Below are 20,096 nucleotides of genomic sequence, written 5' to 3'. Positions count from 1 at the left end.
GTTCTTGGCTGATGAAGCCTGATGTCACTGCATTTTTTACCCCTCTTGTAACTTGCAGTTGGTCTTCATCCACTGATTTGCTGCTCCACCACCAAATGACAAAAGGCTTTTTAGCATAGAAACACTTTTATGTGAGAGCTGAAAAAGTAATTACCTTTTCACACTTAGCACCTGCTAATAAATAAAACCCTGGATGCACTATGATATGAAGATCATAACTGCCAGAAGAGGTCATGTTTGAATTGTGCCCAGGTATTCTGCCAAGCTAAAAACTATTCTCTTAAGTTTTATAAATATAACTGGAATCTCAAACCATTGCTATTGTTTGTGCTATCAAATAACTTAGGTGACAAACACTTCTGATAGACATATATTGAAAGAGGAAATAAAGGTTTAGTGAACTGTCAGAAGTATCTAGCTGTGGTCTTGCTGTAGCAAAGAGCACAAAAAGGTATTTTCTTTTATTACTTTTCCAGGACAAATTCAATACTGTGATTCCTTTGTTGTAAACCAGGATCTGCAGTTTTCCTAGGCTACAGCAGCCAGTGGGGACTTTGGGAAAGAGGACCTCAAATACCAGGAGAGAGGAGGAAAACAAGGAAACTACAAGAATGTAAAGGTTGAGTCTGAGCTCAGTGACCACCATGACCCAGGAGCTAGAGGAGACAGGGACAGGTTGCTGATGGCCAGAGAGGGTAAGGTGGTATCAGAGCACCACATGGGTAACTGGAGGGAGAGGAACCATAAGCAGAGGGGACTGTGCAGCAGATCTCTCCAGCTCTACCACCATTTCTTTACTATTGCATTCCAACCTGAGAAAGCTCCTGAAAAATGCTGTGGTGGACAGGGGTCCGTCAGGATACTGGCAGGGGCTTGGGCCTCTTCCTCTTCTGCCCACTGCAACAGTGAATAGAAGAGCAGAAATACTGGTAACATGTAACCCCATCACTGGAGAGTGATGCACAGGGCTGGGATCCTCCCCACAGACAGCATCACAGGCACTTTGCTGACATTTGCAAACTTTGCTGCAAAAGTCAGTTTGCAGTTCAATGTCAGTTTGATCAGTTCTTAACAATGTTGTTTCACTCTTTTTAAACATCCTTTTCTTGCTTTAATGAAGACTATAGCTCCACACTCTGTTGGCAGATATGTACCTAAGGAAACACAAGAAATAAGCAGGCTCACCCAAACTTTTAATAGATTCCAAAATTGCTTAAAGCAGTTGCCAGTTGGCACGGATGTGACAAAGTAATGCAGCATCACATTTCCTTATCCCGTTTCATTGTGCACTGCCGCTTGCCACACAAAGCTCCAGGCACACAAAGCCCTTTCAATGCCTACCTCTTCTGGACTGCTCCCAGTGATGACAGATGAGCTGTTTATTTGCCTGTGCCAGCCCTGCAAACTGATGGTGCTCTAAGCCTATGCCAATGAAAGCTCTTTGCGTTACCCTTGTAAATATTGTGCCATTTAGCTCTTACCCCACTACTTTGAAGAGCACCAGGCTTCCTGGCATCTCAGCTGGGTTACAGGTAGTGTCCATTTTGCTTTCATTTTGCCTAAAACTGGTTCTGAATCCATTAAGCAGCAGATCAGTGCACAGCTGAGCCATCTCCTGCCAGGTGCTCTCATAGCAGGGAATGGCCTCATCAGCCAGACTAGAGAATACACTGATTCCCCTGCCCCAACCCCCCCTCCCCCAATATATAAAATATATAAGCAGGTACTCATATTTTTAAAGGTAAAAAAAAATAATGTTTTCATATTCAAATAAGTCTGGGCCACATAGTACCATACACACTGCCAAGGTATACCACAGCAGTATTCACAAAGCCTGTGCCTATAAAAATAAATCAGATGTGCCAAGGAATGCTCCCAGGTGTAGAGGCCAACTGGCACTGAGTTGCTTACATCTATGCTAAAAAATGGCCTCATCCTCCCAAGCAAACCAGCCACACTGCTCTGACCATGCTCAGGCATTACTCAGAAGTGTGCTCGCTGCCATGGCCAGGGATGGATCTGGGGGTTTACTAGGAAAGATACTGGGAGCTGTGGGCACGCTGGGCACACTTGAAACTGCTCATACAGGAGCAGCTGATTTTGCCCACCTGGTCAAATAAGCCTTCTCTTTCACAGTGATTTGTCCACAGAGCCTGTGTTGCACAGTTGCTGTCCATACAGGAATGGAACATTTGTAAATGCCATCACCAGCACCTAGTGAGGGGGACAGAGGGACTGTCCTCTCCTCAAGCTGACCCTCACTGCAGGGGTGATAGGAAAACCAAACATTCTGCAGCCACAACACTTTAGTAATCACCTCACATGCTCCCACCACTACTCTCACAAATCAATTGTTCACTGGCTGCCATCAGAGCAACTTGATGCTGACTTGTAACAAAGTCATTGCCTGCAGATCCCAACTGCAATCTGCCTGGGCTGGAGCTGCCTTTTTGCATAGTTCCATGAGCTCTTTTGTCAGTTCTTGTCATCTTATGTCTGTGGAATAAATGGAGGCACTGCAAAACATTAAATCAAGGAAAGGTTGGTAGTGAGAAATTCCTTAGTCTTCAGACCCATCTTTTTAAATATTTCCATTAGTGAATTCAGCACAATAAATATGAGCAGTGTTGGTGAGAATCGTTAAAGTCCTGAACACGTGTGGTGACATGAAAAGAGGCTTGGATATCCTGTTGGAGAGATAACTTCACTACTACAGTATTAGAGACAGGATGAATGTCAATATAATGAAAGATTATATTTTTGAGAATTACATAACCCATGTGATAGCAAGGCCCTTACTGTTGCCATCCAGACAGGAAGGCATGTGATTACAGATGGAAGAATGAACCACCACAAGAGGCAATCATGTGAAAAGCAAATGTGTTTGGAGGACTGTTAGAATCCTAGATGCTGAGAATTTTAAACTTTCTGTGCTAAAATGCACAGGCTTACAAGAAAACACTACATTTGACCTAGGGCTGTAGAAAAAAACTTTAGAATTGATTAATAACACTAAAATTATGAGTGTGTTGTTTGTTAGAAGTATGTAATATCACAAGGTAGAAAACTTAATTTTTAGAATGTAGTAATACATATGAAACAAGATAGAGTATAGAGTGTTGTCTCAAGTTCCTTTTTCTTCCTTCTTCATAAATTTAAATGGTACCTTACAATTAGACAAAAAAGTCCACATTACAAGTCTTAAGAGATCAGTTATTAAATTAAAAGAGAAAATAATCTGTGTAATTTCTTAATTAGGTAGTTTAGTTTTGATTCAACCTTAAAAGACCTTAAAACTATACATCTAAGGCCATTTTTGTGCTGTTTTTCCTACATGCAAAATCTAGTGCAGTGTACTAAAGTTTTAATAAAATAACAATAAACAGAAGCTAAAGGCCAAAAAAAAGTCCAATGCGTCACTTGTTCCTAACACAAAACTACTCCAAGAGGGCTTCCCTGTTAAGGGAGCCCCCAAAGAGAAGCCCAGAAGAGGCCATGCCTGCAGCAACAGGGTGTTCCACAGAGTCCTGCCCACTGGGCTGGTCACAGCTTGGGAGAGCACATTGTAGTGGCAGAAGAGGCAGAAGAAGGGGCAGTCTCTCCTGTGAGAGAAGGCTGGTGACTCTTAACTTGGCCAGCCTATTAATAGGAGACAGTAGGAGGTGTAGCACAGTTGTTGTTGTTCATAATTGTACAATGGAGGTGAAGCAGAAACACTTTGGAAAAGGGACAGTCAGTATAAGCAAACTACTTTGCACGCTAGACATAAATACAGGTAGGCTGGGAATTAAAAATGTTCCTCTTCTCTAAACCAGTCTGCTCTGGAGTAGCCATTCAAGTAAAGCAAGGATGACATAAAGGAAGAGATTTTTATGCAGTGTTTCTTGAGTTCAAAAGAACAGCATGACATACTGACCTGTGAGGGCAGAGAATGGGGCTTGCAATCCACATTCCCACTGCAATCCTTTTGTCCTACAACAGAGAAGCAGCAGCCTGTGCTTAAGTGTGTCCTTGTTCCTGTGACCTGGGGCATGCAGGTGGCACCCAGAGAGGCTGCAGCCAGCGTCAGCAGTCTCCGTGCATTCTCCTGAATGGCCTCTGTATCATGGCATGCTCCACCTTCTGCTGCCCTCTAAGGATCTTTGCCAAGTTTCATATTCTTCATTTGCATCCATGTTTGCATAATTGAGAAGCTTTTCAGTTTACTGCTGTATATGATTAAATTCATTGGTGGAAAATGAGGAGTGCTCACATTTGGAGTGCACTAGTTTGGCATGTCAGAAGGCTGAGAAGTAACAGAGAAACTGCACCATGGGAGTAGAGACACCAGAATATGAACCCCAAAATCTGACATGCCTGCCCTGCATTAAAGTAGAAGCAGTTTGGACCTGAGGGCTGGTTATGGTTGAGCATAGGGACTCCTGTAGGCTATTTAGATAATTTGGTTGCGGGGCTGAGGGAAGATCCTACATCATAGCTGAAAGCAGACTCTGCTGGCAGTCAGGCTCATGCCAGCATCATGTGGAATCACTACAAGAAAAGCAAGTGAGAAAAACACCTGTCCCAGTAGTCATCTCTCCCCATCAGAAAGGATCAAGTGTGTCTGAAGGCATAATTAAAATCCACCAAATAATCAGTAAAGCCCTGAGGCTTGTCAGTATGAAGTATCATTAATTGATAAAAATTGCTTGTTAAGGAGTGACTCATTTGTCATGGCTTGCACAATACCTTGGAGAAAAAATCCTTCAAGACAGAATAAAACCATTTTCCATAGTTGTGGAGGAGTCTCTGGAACAAGCTGCACATATGCTTTCTAGCTCTGGCTGATGCATGCCAGGGCAAGGCTTTTATTATTTCTTTTCTGCTGCTAGAATGGATATGAAGTGAGTAACCACCACAGTTGGTAACTGATGCCAGTTCTGGCAGGGAGGGATGCACAGAGGCCCAACTGCAATATCAGGGGTGCATTGACTGAAACCCTCTTTGCTGACTTATAGCAACACAGACCCTTCTGGAGGACAGCATCCACAGTGGTCCTGCAAGGAAAGAGAGGGAATGGCACTGCCTGGAGCAGAGATATCCCAGCTGGCCATATTATACTAATTTGGCCAGCATTATTATTGGCCATATTATTATTGGCCAATAATAAAGGCTCAGTGCAGCCCATGGGCCACCAGATACATCTGTACTGAGATGGCTGGGACAAGAAAGGAAGTCACACCAAGCAAGGGGCTGAGCACAGGCTCACCTCAGCCCTGGAGTGAGACTAGGAAGTACGTACTAGGTAAGGAGAAGTAACAGACAGAGACTGTTTCAGAAAATCATTCATTACAATCCAGCTGAAAACATGAGGATTTTTAAGCTGTGACTTGAGCAGGCAGCCAACCTCAGTCATAGATGTCTGTTTCACAAGGGACAAAGTACTACTGAAGCACCTAATTAATCCTGAGCTTCACTCCAAGAGGGAAGCCTGGTACTGAGGAGAGCAAATTTTTTTCATGCAATCCTGCTTCAGCTTCCAGGTCTGACAATCAGACATGCATCCTGGAGGATTCTACCAACCAGCAATATCTTATCATTTTGGTAACACACCTGACATTTTTTGCAGGTGAATCTTTCAAGTCTATAACACAGCTGTTTCACTAGTTTTTCTCTGAGACGTGAAGCCTGTCTCCGGTGGTGGTGGCTCTAGTCACTGCTTTCTGAAGAAGGCAGGCAATTTGAGTTTAAAGACTTCTCTAAACACACAAAAAATATTGAACTACTGTAAAACTGGAAGTTTTAAAATTTCTGTTGGTGGTACACTGGATGGAGGCAGATTGTAATGTAAATTTTGTTACTGATTAAGGCAGGTATTTGCATGAGAGTCTGATCTGTTATCACCAGGTTGTCCCCATGATGAACGTGAACACATTTGTTATTAATCTGGAACATGCTGCTGCCCCTCTTTAACTGCAAAGATAGTTTCCAGAACAGCTCTCTTAATGCCTGTGAGGGATTGCTTTCTGTTTCCCAGCAGTATCAGCTGGGTCTGAAGAAAGAGGATGGGGAAGAGCAGAATGACTGAGGATATGGGCTCCCAGAGTAATCTCTCCATTGTGAGGCTGGGGTAAGTAGTTCCCTCTTTTCCCTCTAAATCTTAGCCCTAGCATTCCCTCAGCAGTGTCATGCTAGGTCCCAGTGACCAGATGGACAGATAGACCAGGGAAATAATCAGCATTAAAATATAACCTTTTCCTAGTGAGACCATTTCTGCCACACCAGCTCACAGTGTCCTGCCTGACAGCATGACCAAGGCTGCCTTTACAGTCAGTGCACCTTCACAGGTGCCTGCCCTGCTGTCTCCTGCAGCTGTGCCTCCCTCTTCCTGGCCCAGGCCTGTACCCTCATCCCTCCTCTCCCTTCTCTAGCAGCAGGGGAGCCACAATGGGCTCTGGGCTGAGCCAGCCCTGCTGCCACCAATGGGAAGGAGCAGGCAAGGTCCATCCCCTACTCTCCATTCTTACAAAGAGGGATGGGAAGTCCTGAAAAGACCATGAGTTAAATGAAGCTTATGCTGATGTTTGGTTTAGACTCCTCAAGTGCAACAAATATTACAGTTTTATGGCAGTTTAAGATAAAAAGTTGAGGGAAAAGATTTCATTTTCTCCTTGCTCACTGCCACTCCTGTGCTGTGGTACCCACAGATCTGTCACAGGCTGTTTGGAGGTCGGAATTATGCAGAATATGTGAGACTGTGCAATAAATTGTAGCTTTCTATCATAGATCAGTTCTGGATAACGTGCACAGCACAGTGAAATGTTTCTCAGATTTCTACTTTGCTGATTGTAGGAAATCAGAGATAATATATATATTCACTCAATATATTCACTTGATCTTGAGTGGGTGAGGTCAAGCTACCATTGCTGGTCAGAAGCAATTACTACTGCAAAGGAAAATCCTTTTCCACCTACAGAGCTGTGTGTTGTTGTAAGCTAAGATCAAGATTTGAACTTAAATTAAGCATACCAGTAAGAAACGTGTTAATATAAATCAGTCCTCATAAGCCAAATAAAAATTGTAACAGCAATCATTAAAGCAACACAGAGTACAAAAATATTACAGCTATGAAACCACATGTTGTAATTACTGGTGTTATCTCAGTGCTTTATATTCAAAGTTCTCTGTTCTGAATACTATTAATGAATATTGATTTGGAGAGCAGAAAAAGAACTTCTCAATATTAAAAATGGCTTAGCTGTATTTAAACTGAGACAGTTCCTTTTTTTTTTTTTTTTATCCCTGCCTTGGCTGTATCTTTCAACCCCCATCTAACAGCAGCTGTGATTTATTTTTAGCTTCTTTTTTTGCATATTTAAAAGGGTGTTTCCGTATGGTGTGAAGCATAAGCTAGTGTAGCAATTAGCTGGCAAAGAGACTGAGCTTTACAATTGCAAGTAAGTCAGAAAATAATTTTTGCTGTGAATCAAAGACATCTACACAAAATGAACAGTACACCTCGACTGTACATGTTTACTTTAGATCTCTTAATTCTGTGGGCCCAGTGGAGTATACAAACTGAATTCAAGGGAGGAACATCTAGCAGCAAGTTTAAATACCTATAACACAAAAACATTGGCTGTGTTGCAGAGCTGTCTTTTTAAATTCATAATATATAAATCAAATATTGCAGAAATTAGCAATATCCTTTCAGAAGTACTACCCTGTACATCTAATGGAACTTGATCCAAAGATGACATTTGCATCTAAACACAATGATCCATGAAGAAAAGATCTGGCTTTTATTTATAAAATTGCAATGAACATTTATTTTTCTACTCAGAATGGCTCTCTTTAAAGAAAAGGAAGCTCTGTCTTCCAAGAGATGATGAACAACTGATTTCGTGTTGTTTGGATAAGGTACAGTGATCCTGTCAGTCAAGACAAGTTACACATAAGGAGTTGTAATACAGTGACTATATAAATGGCTTTGCCCTGCCATCTTCAACTAGGGAAGCAGCCTCCAGAAAATAAATTATGTGGGTACAGAGCAAAGTCTTTTTACACTGCATCTTAATTAAGAATTAGTTAACAAGTCCTCATAAAGAAATAATTAATTTCTGGATCTTATTTGCTTTTCTGTTGTATTATTCTAAACAAATGTCTGGAGATTTAGCTGTAAAAGACACAAAAAGCCTTTACAACCAGAGAGCATCTTGATCTCTTATTGGTATGCATCAGAATTTTAACAATATAAATCAATGTTTGGGAATTTATTTTTTCCTATAGATACAAAACCCCTCAGACTTCTCTGTCTGCTAATTCTTTTTCAGGCAATTAGCTTCTGACTTCAGTGGCCTCATTGGCAGGGATGAGGAGAAAGAACTTTGCTTCCCTATTCTGTTTTGCTTATTTATAGTGGTTTATTGGTTTAACCCGGCAGGCAGCCAAATACCGCCCAGCTGCTCCCTCACTCCCCACCAGTGAGATGGGGGAGAGAAATGGAAATAAAGGTAAAAGTCATGAGCTGAGATAAACAGTTTAATAGAACAGGAAAGTAAGGGGAAATAGTAATAATGATAAAAGAATAGAGAAAAGAAATTAGGCATAATGCAATGCTCACCACCACTGAAACAATGCCCAGTGAGTCCCCAGGCAGGCCACCTCCAGCCAACTCCCTCCAGTTTTATCACTCAGCAAGATGCCATATGGTATGGAATGCTCTTCTGGCCAGCTGGGGTCATGTGTCCCAGCCTCTTGTGCCCCCAGTCGCCTTGCTGTCAGGGCAGAATGAGAAGCTGTAAAGACCTTGACTTAGGGTAAGCACTACTCAGCAACAACCAAAACATAAGCAAGCTATCAACATTATTCTCATCCTAAATCCAAAACACAGCACTCTATCAGCTACTAAGAAGAAAAGTAACTCTATCCCAGCCTAAACCAGGATAACCAGCACTTTAAAGTAGTTGAGCTTCTTCTCAAGGCAGACCAAGATTACTCTAGATCTCCTTCAACCCTTTCCCAACAGGACACTCCTTTACACAGCCAATTAATAAAACAGCAGTGGAGCCTGGAGACTCTCAGCCAGACACAGAAACCTGCCTTCCACTCAAGCTCCCTGAGCCCTCAGCTATCACTTCTGCCTGGCCCTTCTCCAGGCTGGATTAGATGCACCCAGCAGGGACACACGTACCATGCCAGAGCCCTCCACTGCTGTGTAGCTCAGACAGGGACAAAAAAGCCAGCTGTCTTCAGTGTGTAAAAATGAGGAACATTTTGGGGACACACCTCAGAAAATACTGGGTATTAAGAAATTAATTGCCTAGCATCATAGTAAATCTCTGGCACGTGGGATAGACTCTAACTCCTTTGCTGTTTGCAGCCACTCCTCTTTGGCTGTTCTGAGTGTGTCTGCATTGCAGTCACTGTTCACAGAAACACTGCCAGACTGCGTTAAGCTCACTCAACTCCTGCTAACCGCTGCTGCAGCAGCAAAAACTTCTGTTACAAATTCTGCTTCAGCAGATTTCTGCATGGCTTTGTGTTCTAAACTATCCACGGTGCAATTAAAAGTGAAGGTCCATAATCCATCAGCTGAGCTCAGAACCCAGGAATTCAGATGATCAGTCCTTAGATGCAGGTAATTTATTTGGGCACCTAATTTAAAAAACACAACCAAATCAAACCAAAACACAAAAACTAAAACAACACCAGTACAATTTTATTAATGTCTTTCTTTAAAAATGTAGGAATTATCTTTGGTAATTCTATTCCCGTGGTGCATACTGCCTTTCTGCTTATCTCTGCTGAAATACACTTCTCTAAACAAAACAAAGCTCTTTTACATCTCATACTCAATAGTTTCCAGTCATGGTCTTCAAGGCTAAAGGTGAATTTGTACTCAGTGCTTGCCAAGTCTCTATCATTACAACTCTGTTTATCCCAGGCTCTTCAGGGACCTGTTCCCTATTTTACTCCCTGTAGCGCTTCTCTGACAGTGGCAGGAATTGGAGAAACTCAAAGAAAGAATTGGGATTTTCTACCCCAAATCCAGGACAAGTTTTGATTAAGTTTAGATAATCCAGGACCAAAGTTTCTGTCCTCCAGCTGCAATGCTGGAGACCTCTCACTGCAGCGAGAGGGTCCCTACACACTTGCCAAAGTTCTGCAGAGGATCAGGTTCCTAAATACTGCTTTACATCTCTAGCAGATTTTTTGCAGGTTGAAATTCCTCTCCCAGCACAACACCATGCTGCAGGTGTGCCACAGGACAGGCAGCACAGCCTCCATCCCCAGCACATTGCTGTCCTGACTTGTAAGCATTACACTTTAATGCATTTGCTGCCTTCCTGACATCAGTCCACATACAAGGCACAAATGTGTTGATCCTGCAAGTGTGAACCTCCAAGGTTCCAGAAGTAGAGACCTGTTCTGCATTTAAATTTCAGTTTAAATATTTCACCTCATCTTTCTCACTCTGCATAGTCTTGAGAGAAGTCTTTTTATGGAGCAGACACTGCACATAACAGTCAAAAAAAGGACCACTGCTTTCTTCATCTTTTTGTGAACATATGTAGCATTCAGGGCCAGGTGAGGACATGGAGGAGGCAACTGCTGCTACACTGCATGAGACAGGGGCTGGCAGGGGCATGGCACCTTGTTAATGAAGCCAAGTCAAGGGCACATGCATCTTCATAACAAGTACATAACAGCCGTACATCCACCTTGGCACATCGGCTACTTCAGACATTCATGTCATCAAATAGTAATGGCCTGATGGATTAAAAACTTGTCTCCACGCATGTCTCGTAGCAACTCGTGTTGCGTGATGTAACTCACCACTTTTGCTCCTTGATTCAGAGGGTCAGGCAGAGGAACCTATAGCTAGTTTGAGAAAAAGGGGAGCCATATTCCCCCGCTCTGCTCCCAGCCAAGACCTCTCACATGATATCTGTGGCACTGGTACTAACAGCCTAAGCTGTTGTTATGTATTGATGGGCTTGCTAAGGAAATGAACTCTCTGGACTGTTGAGAAAGTTTTCCTTATTCATTCTTAGGTGATTAATTTTTTACATGGTCATCAAATTGCCCTCTGAGTGTGTGACAGGAAAATAAAATAAGTCCTGATGATAAAGTACATTGTCAAAACTGCCCTCATGTAGTTTTAATTACTTTGGGTGTTACAGGAGACAATTATTCCACATATATTTTACTGTGGGTCAAGATGTACACATAAAATTAATTGATTCAAAATGGAATACACTGCATTTGTTAAGGAGTGTGCTTTTATCATTAAAGGAGGGAATACAGCTGAAGTAATTTATTAATGACAGCTGTAATATAGTATTTAAAAGCAATGTGTGGAGCATGCTAGATACTGAAATTTAGAAAAATATTTTGATCATCTCTTCGCATCTAGGGGGTGGCACTGTCAGGAGCTATTCTTTCATCCTTGGAGTCACAAACTTAATATGCAAAAACTGAATTAATGTCTTGTTATACAATTTCATATTTGGGAGAGCCATGCCTATCCTAATATAATAGTAAGAAAAGCATATACTTCATCATTTCTATCCATGACTTAGTCTGCTAAGATAAAAATGGCACTAGTTCTCTGTGTACTATGCTGCCCACAAAAAAGAATTCCTAGCACAGAGAGGCAAAAACCTTTTCAGAATAGACATATCATACCAGCCACTAGGGCACAGTTCTCCTCAGTGGGATGTGGACTGGACCCAAGACACTCCTGTCTACATTGAGTTTTCTTCATCGTTCAGTTCAAAAAGGAACTTTGAAGGTAATGTCTCCCAAACATCCCTCTAGGCTCAAGACATAAACTTCTGGTGTCATTACATAATCATACCATAGACTGTGTAAAAATACAGCTTCTTCACATGTTATGGACACAGGATCTCCAGCGCCAGCTGCTCTGCTGTAAAAACCATTCTTACTGACTGACATGACAGTCTGTAGCACATGGACAAATCAGCAGCAAAACACTGAAATATGATGTGCTTGCATGTCTGAGACAAGAAACAAGAGATTTATAAGAAAGAACTCTTATCTTCAGAGTGAGAAAAACCACAAGCACCATTATCCACCCTCACCCCCATCTGCTACAAAGCCTGCTGAGACTGCCAGCATAGGCTGCTTCTGCTCCCTCACTGGAGGCGTTTGCTGATGGTTTTACCCCGCTGTGCCTCTGCTGTGAGAACCACACCAAAGGCATTGAAAGGAAGGAAGGCAAATGTGACACTGCTCAAGCAGGGATTCTAGAAACAGAGGCCAGAAAATAGTGCTACAGTTAAATTTGACTGAAGGTTTCTCAGGATGAGGTAACCTACAAGGAGTAGCCCAGAAAACACAATGCTAAATGCATTAAGCCGTCAATCACTAACACTTACGTGATAAAATTATTGGTATATTCCTCCTCATTTACCTGATTTTTGATTTTATCACTTTGAATTCTTTTGTACCTAAATGTATATGAGCAAGTCAGAACATTAGGCCTTTCTTATACAGTTAGGATGTGATCTGCCTATAACCAGAGACATTCAGTTCCCTTGCTATCTACCCTCAATTTTAAATGTATGCAAAATTGCAGCCAGCTTAACTGCATTTTGAATTACACAGCTGTGTAATTCAACTACACAACATGTTAGCAAAAGGTGCCTTTAAAATAGTTGCGTAAATTTTAAAAATGTGTGCATCTTCCTTCAAGTTTTTCCTATTCCTCTCAAAAGTCCAACATGCCAGAGCCTCAGGAGAAAGAAGGCTTAATGGATTAAGTAGAACCATCTTGATTTGTACTAGCAGGGTAGCCAAACTGGCAATAGGGATGCAGAACTGCTCCCAGACAGCTACTTATTGCACAGGTTTCCTAAAGGTGTTGTGGGTGTCCCATCCCTGGAAATGTTCAAGACCTGCCTGGATGAAGCTCTGGGAAACCTGGTCTAGTGAAAGGTATCCTTGTTCAAATTGGGGGGGTGGAACTAGATGATCTTAAATTCCTTCCAACACAAACCATTTTACTGGTCTGTGCAACCATCTACTGCCAGAAGACAATCATGCGGTGTTTGGTGTGGCAGTACAGCTTCCCTATCCTGAATGCAAGGTTGCAGCAGGTCCTTAGAGTAAATGCAGGGTAGATGAGGTTTAGCAAAGATGATTTACCAGTGATGCTGTGTAGGGCCTTACATCTGTATGGCCTTACACTGACCTTACATCAGTGATCTGATGAAATTATTAAAAAACAGAAAGACTGTCGAAGACCACCCTAGGTCGCAGGGTGGCTTCATGTGGTGAAAAAACTTCTCCTCCAACCTGTGCTTCCAAAGAAAGGCTCAGCAGTCTTTTGTTGCTCAGTCTCATGGTTGTTTATTGCAAGCTATCTAAAAGATTGTCTTCTCAGGCTGCTGTGGTTTGCTCAGCAGCTCAGGCAGAGGCATACACACCCCTGACACCCTCTCTGTCTGGTGTCTTCTTCTCTCCCCGCCCAGGGCTGGTGCTATCTTTTACATGGTACATTGCATGATACATGTTTACAGTTTTTCCCCAATACCTACTACCTATATTAAATGGTGCTTTTCTACTCTAAACCAATCCATAAGTGCCAACATCATAAAGAACATGGAGGCAAGGAAGAAGAAAGAGGAAGGACAGGACCAGCCAAAATCCCTCCATCTTAAATTCTGAGCCCCATGTACAAAACAGAAACCCCCCTGTACAAGTGCTAAAGCCCCCCTGTACAGCACTAAAAAATTCTCCCCTCTACTTTGTAACTACTTCTACTATAATACCTAAACTTTTGTGACTTCTTGTTCTTCCTGCAAGGTTGGTAAATCATTCCATGGTTCAAATTCAAAATCCCAGCTGTTTCCAGCTGCCTGCCAGGGTCTCAAATGCTTCTGACCTGGGCCTGGAACCTCCAAAAATGTCTGAGGGACATTTTGAGTTCCAACAGAAGATCTGGTGAGCAGGCAGCTGTTATGGTGTAAAAGACTTTTTAAAATACATAGACAAGGTAAAGATCACCCAGATACCCTTCCTTGCATCAAAGTTAAACTCTAGGTGTTGATGTCACCCCAGCGTTTCCTAACTGGGAAGAATTGTGGAAAAAATCCTATGTGTGAAATATGTTTTGTCACTGAATTGCTGATCTCTGCAAATACACAGGGTTTCCTCCTTGATAACTGGAATTAGGTGGATGAAAAAAAACATGATAATATTTACACACATTTATCCACATGTTCAGGGCTACATAAGACTCTTATATTATAACCTAAAGCCACTGATGCTACATAACTGCTACATAACTGGTGAATGCTTCTCCCGGGTGCTGCATCCACCAGCTGATGTTGTCCCTATCAATGTAAAATCCCTCCTATAACATAAAAAAAACCCATTGTCTGATGCTATTCATTCTAGTAAACATTCCCAGTCAACCAGACAGGTGTCAATCAAACTAATGCCTCTCAACATAAAGCTAATCTGTCTCGGGTTGCAGGGTTTGAGCCAATTTAATTTAATTTATTAGAGTTGAAAGGAACCTTTGCCTCTGTGACAATGGGTAAGACAGTTTGTAATCATTCTCACTTAATTGATGAATGTAAACTTGGCACTTGACAATTAACCAGACGCATTAAGACACTAGGGAGGAAATCCCAGGAGGATTTCACAAGCATCTACATGCTTCTAAGGTTTACTTTCCTATAGCAAATTCATCTGCAGCCTTTTTCTTTGGGCAAAGCTGAAGCCGTTCAGCTGTGTCTCACATAAACCGACATCCTCCACTCAAAGAAAAAATCTTGTTGTGAAGGAGAAGGACCCAAGTCTCATCTCTGCTTTCAGTGTGTGACTGTGCTGAAGATATACAGCCTGATAGCAATTCTGTAACCCCACACAGGCCTACACTCCATGGACTTTATGCAATTGATGTACCTATGCACAAGTGAGGAATTTGTAAGCATGCATTAGCCACAAAAAGCCTACAATAAATTAACTATCTTACATAGGGCTGGTTTGAAGGAGCAGTGTTCCTCACTGGAAACATTTTTCTTTCCCACATATTTTCTAGTGCTGAAATTTAGCTTGTTTTTATAGTTTGTCCTTTATGGTTGCCTGATTTACCAACCCACTTTGATTAGTTTTTTCAGTGTTAATTAATACACATTTGCAACCCTTCTAATCACATATTGCTCAAGGGTGGATATTCTAAAGTCACAGATTTTAAGTCCAGGGTGCATCATTTCAGGCTTCAGCATAACTCTACAATTTTACCCTTTGCCCTGGGAGCAGAGTGCTGAACAATCCTCTGCTGACTGAATGTGAGAATTCTTTTAAGGAAGGAAATCTAATTCTGATTTAAAGATTTAATGTGACAGAGAAGCTAACCACATCCTGTCATAAGGTGTTTCACTGGTCAAGATCTACATTTTATTTTTAGCTTGAACTTACCCAGCTCCAGCTTCCACCCATAAAGCCATTGTTAGAATGTTGTTTTCTGAAGTGTTATTTATAGCCTGTGACAGATCATTTCAGCTATCTCCTCATTTACAAGCTAATTAGATTTTTTTTATAGGTATTTCTAGCTCCCTCACCCAAAGAAAAGCCCTGGAGGACAGCTGTGGTCCTCTCACTCATGCCTCTACCTCTCAGCAGTGTCATCTGATCTAAACAGAGGCTGCTTCTCACCAGTGCAGTCCCCTCTTCACGGGGATAAAACCTTTCAGGGCCATCAGACTGTCACAGCCCACTCTGCTGGTCGTCCCAGCAGCACCAGCAATGCCTCTGTTGCCATTTTCCCACCACCTCCTGATGTGCAGCCTTTGAAGTCTGGATGTTATTTGGGTAGTGGGTTGGTTACTGCTGGGTTTCTCCCTGTCATCTCCTGCTTCTTGCAGCCTGCTGTTAGTGCTCTGAAACCACACATCCCACCAGGAGCTCATGTTTACCCACCACCTAAGGCCACCCAAATCCTCTGTATAATCCCTCATCTCCCCATCAGTCCCCATCTGAGGCAACCTATAGTTACTTGGATATTTCTATTTTTATTTTAAGTTATCGACACCTAATTTGCCTTTTTTCATCACATCAGTCCAAGGGTTTATAGCTCAATGGGAACTGTTCTGGATGGGATTCCATGCAGTATATGTGAGCTTAGTGTGCTTACTCCTGCTCTGTTCTCTGGTGTCAGTTCAATCTAAAAAGGCTTTAACGTTGTTTTTAAAGTGTTTACATGTTACATTATGTAATGTTTGCATTCATTCTGACGTACTTCAGATCTGCTCTCCCTCCTTCCCCTTCCCATTTCTCTGCCTACAGCCTATGTGTACTGTCTGTCAGCTATAAAGAGATTTCAGAATTTTAAAAATAGCTATTTAAAAGCAACAAACCAAGGCTGAAGTGAAATACAACAGGCAAGAACTGCTCAAGGGAAACTCACTAAGTCTGAATACACCAGGGCTTACCTGCAGGGTTTTAATAATGATTTTGTGCAGCTGCTTAGACCTAAATCTACATATTTAGCTGAACCATCACTATGAGAGGTTTGTCCTTTATCTAAATAAAGCTAATTGCAGGTTTACTTTGGGAAGAGGAATTCCAGATACAAATTAATTGATACCATGTTTTCTACACATTCTTCTTACCATGAAATTTTATTTTCCCCTCATGAGAGTTTATGGGCTAAATCTGGATTTAGATGCCTCTGTTTGAACAAACAAGCTCAAGAGATTTGGCCCCATGGTATTTAATGAAAATGAAAATGTCATGAGGCCCTCCCCTTTGGAAATAACCAGTTGAGTAAAGATTAATGAAGATATATTCATGTCCATACTGTCCCCTGCAGTGAGGTTAGGAGGTATATTCATCATATACATCAGGATTAACTCAGTTTCTGCTGTGGCATTGCAGCTCTCCTGAAATTGTATAGCTACTGACCTACTTTTCAGGTGGTTTGGTGAAAGTCACTACAAATCTTTCTGGCATTTCAGCACCAGAAAATTGTAATGTTTTAGAGGGACAGAGCGTCTTCTGAAATGATAAAAAATACAGAACTGAGTCACAAAACAGAAATTGAATTCTCAATGCTGGGAAAAAACAAGGATAGTTTTCATAACAAGTACACACAAGGAATGAGCTGACATGGAAATGCCTTACAGGAATTTCTCTCAAAGGGCAGTCTCTGCAACCCCAGATATATTATAATCTTTGATGACCTTCTGCTGCTCTTCCTCTTTTTGTAAAAAAGTTACTGGAAGATCCTCCTTTTTCTTTCTTTCTTTTTCTTCATGCAAAATAGCAGCTCTACTGAACCCAGGCTTATGTGTATATAAAATTACACCAGCTAAATGATGGACACACAGTCTATCTCAGTTGAATATACTAATTCTTGAGGTTAAAATAATACCAGCTTTCTCCATAGCCCTCACTCCCTGCTAAAGCAGCTTCTCAGGAAGGCAGTGTTGGAATATTTACCAGAACAAGAGGAAGGAGGTAAAAGCCCAGGACAGACACCTGTTTGGCACCTTCCACCACTGTTTGCCCCTCAAGCTGTGCCCATGGTAGATGGATGCTGTCAAACAGGGTGGTGCAGGGCACAAGGCCCGGAGACACAAGATTCTCACTCTAAAACAAAGACAAAGCAATACCTGACTCTGATGCCAGCAGACAGAGACGTGAATTTATACAAAGCAAATCCTTAATCGCTCCCTTAAACACAAGAAAAACTCCTCATAAATTAAACCCAACCAGATTATCATCTTAAGCTCTTTAAGGATTTGCTTCTGATTTCATAAAATCAGAAAAGTGGAACAACATTTTCCGTAGCTGCATTGGGAAGTCCTGAAGTGTGTTATTTTACAGCAGAATCTTGGGCAGACATTGTAACTGCTGTATCACTACCACTATAATGGTAAAATGATCTGCATTGCTTTAGTCCTTTGAGGACTTGGTGATTAGAGAGCACATTTCTGCTTCCTTGCACCGGCTGTACAAGGGCTGCCCCAGAAAAGGAGACATGAACAAAACACACAGGCAGTTCAAAGCCCACATTGATTTATCTTGCCCAATAATTACATTAACTACTCTGTGGTATGGTTATACAGTGCAGCCAGTGGGGACAGGGAGGAAAAGGATCTAGTGAAGAAGAAAAGACACAAGTCAGATATTCAGCTGTTAGACTGTAGTTTGATGGATATATAAAGAATTTGTGTCTTCATTAATGTTTCTTCATCAGCTCTTAAGATCTGGTCACCAGTTCAAGGAATTCAAGACAGTAAAATAATCCCATTTTTTAAAATTATGATTTGGGCTCATTGATACAAATGCTGTGATAAGTCAAAAAGGGGTGGCAGGCACCACACAGCACTGAATAAGGGAGCAGAGTGTTTCAGCACTGCTGTGGCTTGCTGAAACTAGAAGGAAAGTCTCTGTTACTGTGTCCCCATTGCTGTGGATAGGACCACTGACTATGTGGAAGAGAGAAGGTTTTCTCTCCCTCTGCCCCTCTTCCATTGTTTCCAGGCCCTGTCCACACTATTGCTGCATGGGAATTAATCTGCTGGCATAGCAGCAGATTCATCTGCTGTTTGGCAGATAAAATGGAGGGGAACAACCACAGTACATGCCAGCTAGATTACAGGGTTATAGGAGTTTCTCTACATTTTTCTTCTGTTACCCTATCTTGTATTTAGAGATGAGAAATCAGATTTTACTATAGCTGAAACACTCACACAACAGCCCCCAAAAAGTATCCTGTATCCCAGAGGGTACCTCATGGAGCATGTAAGGCAGCAAAGGCAGGAGCAGGTTATGCAGACTGTAAGAAAACAGTGTCTGAAGATATCAAAAAGAGGGGGTTGCACACCAGGATTGTTTCAGCCAACACAGGACAACTGATCCCCCTCTAACAGGTCCCTTGGAATGAATAAATATCAACAAAAAAAATAACTTGGCTTATTTTTGTTTTATTTACCTTGTTACAAAAACAAGTAAAAAAAACCCAAAACACCAAAAAGAGCGTAGCAGGCATTTTTGAGAGTGAATGTTGCATACTGATATAGGGTGATATCTGACAGTAAAGACACTTCAGAAAATTGAGCATTAAACATCTTTCCTAACATTAATGCTGTACTAAATCAAAAGCTTTACTCCTCCTGTATAGCTTTAGCTATATTTCTGACCAGATAGCTTTTGAAACAGAAAGACTCTTACCAAAAAGGAAATAATTCTGGAGTTTGCCTGAGGCATATGTCCTTCCACAAGATTTAGAAAGGTGGGAAAAGAAAGTTGAAAAATAATTCATCTAAATTATTTTAAAGTAACATATATGTTACATTTTTGTATTTCAAATAATGACTTGTTTAAATTTTATTCTGTCTGCAAATTCTGTCTATGTAATAGATTTTGTTTGCTTGTCATCTTAAATACATCACTGTCTTGGGGCACCTGAAGTATGCATTTAGTTCAAAGTTAATTTCTACAGTTTCAAGTAATTATGATTCCTGTATTAAAAATTAACTTCAAGGTTATTTTTTAAAATCCTTTTTTCTTATTTGTAGGACATCAACATACAAATAAGGAGATATACATACCCATAAAAATCACTCTTAAGATTAAAAATTTTCTTTTTTTCAGGTCTTCCAGGCTTTACTTCTGATTGCTTGACAATTCAAAACCATTTGAGAAGTCTGAAAGGAAAACCAAACTATTGCAGAATTCAAAGGCAGAAAGACTGGAGCTGGACTCCATGGCATCAGTCGTGCACCAGGAGTGGCTCAGCGCACTTCCCTGGGGCTGCAGCTGCTTTCCCAGGAGCTGATGGCCCCATGGCCACTGCCCCCACCTGCAGCCCTTCTGATGGTGCTTCCTTTCAGGCACACAGCCACGAGACCCACCCCACCGTGGGGTTTAGCGTGCCATGGAATCCAGAACCTTTCATTTGACCTCCAGCTTCCTGGAAAGGGAGGTGGGAAAGGTCAACTGCTTCAGGCTGCAATCCTTCAAGCCTCTTCCTAAATGCAGTCAGCTGTGAAAAGAAGTCACAGTGGTGAAGCATTTGTCATTCAAATGGAGCATTTGCCTGAACTCCTTTCACTAATCCCCTCTTCCCCCTC

The 20,096-nt window shown here is 41.6% G+C and overlaps 1 long non-coding RNA gene across 1 annotated transcript; it reads right to left on the bottom strand.

Moving 5' to 3' along the window:
• Positions 1-441: 441 nt before the first annotated feature.
• LOC140682442 (uncharacterized) lies at positions 442-2,582 on the bottom strand. The gene is made up of 2 exons (XR_012054209.1): positions 2,318-2,582; positions 442-1,154 (listed from the first exon to the last, which is right to left on the bottom strand). It is a non-coding gene; the product is annotated as an uncharacterized lncRNA (long non-coding RNA).
• Between the last annotated feature and the right edge of the window lie 17,514 nt (positions 2,583-20,096).

Source organism: Taeniopygia guttata, chromosome 2 (assembly GCF_048771995.1).
Source record: "Taeniopygia guttata chromosome 2, bTaeGut7.mat, whole genome shotgun sequence".
In the NCBI taxonomy this organism is placed as follows: domain Eukaryota; kingdom Metazoa; phylum Chordata; class Aves; order Passeriformes; family Estrildidae; genus Taeniopygia; species Taeniopygia guttata.
This window is presented reverse-complemented; position numbering and strand designations above follow the sequence as displayed.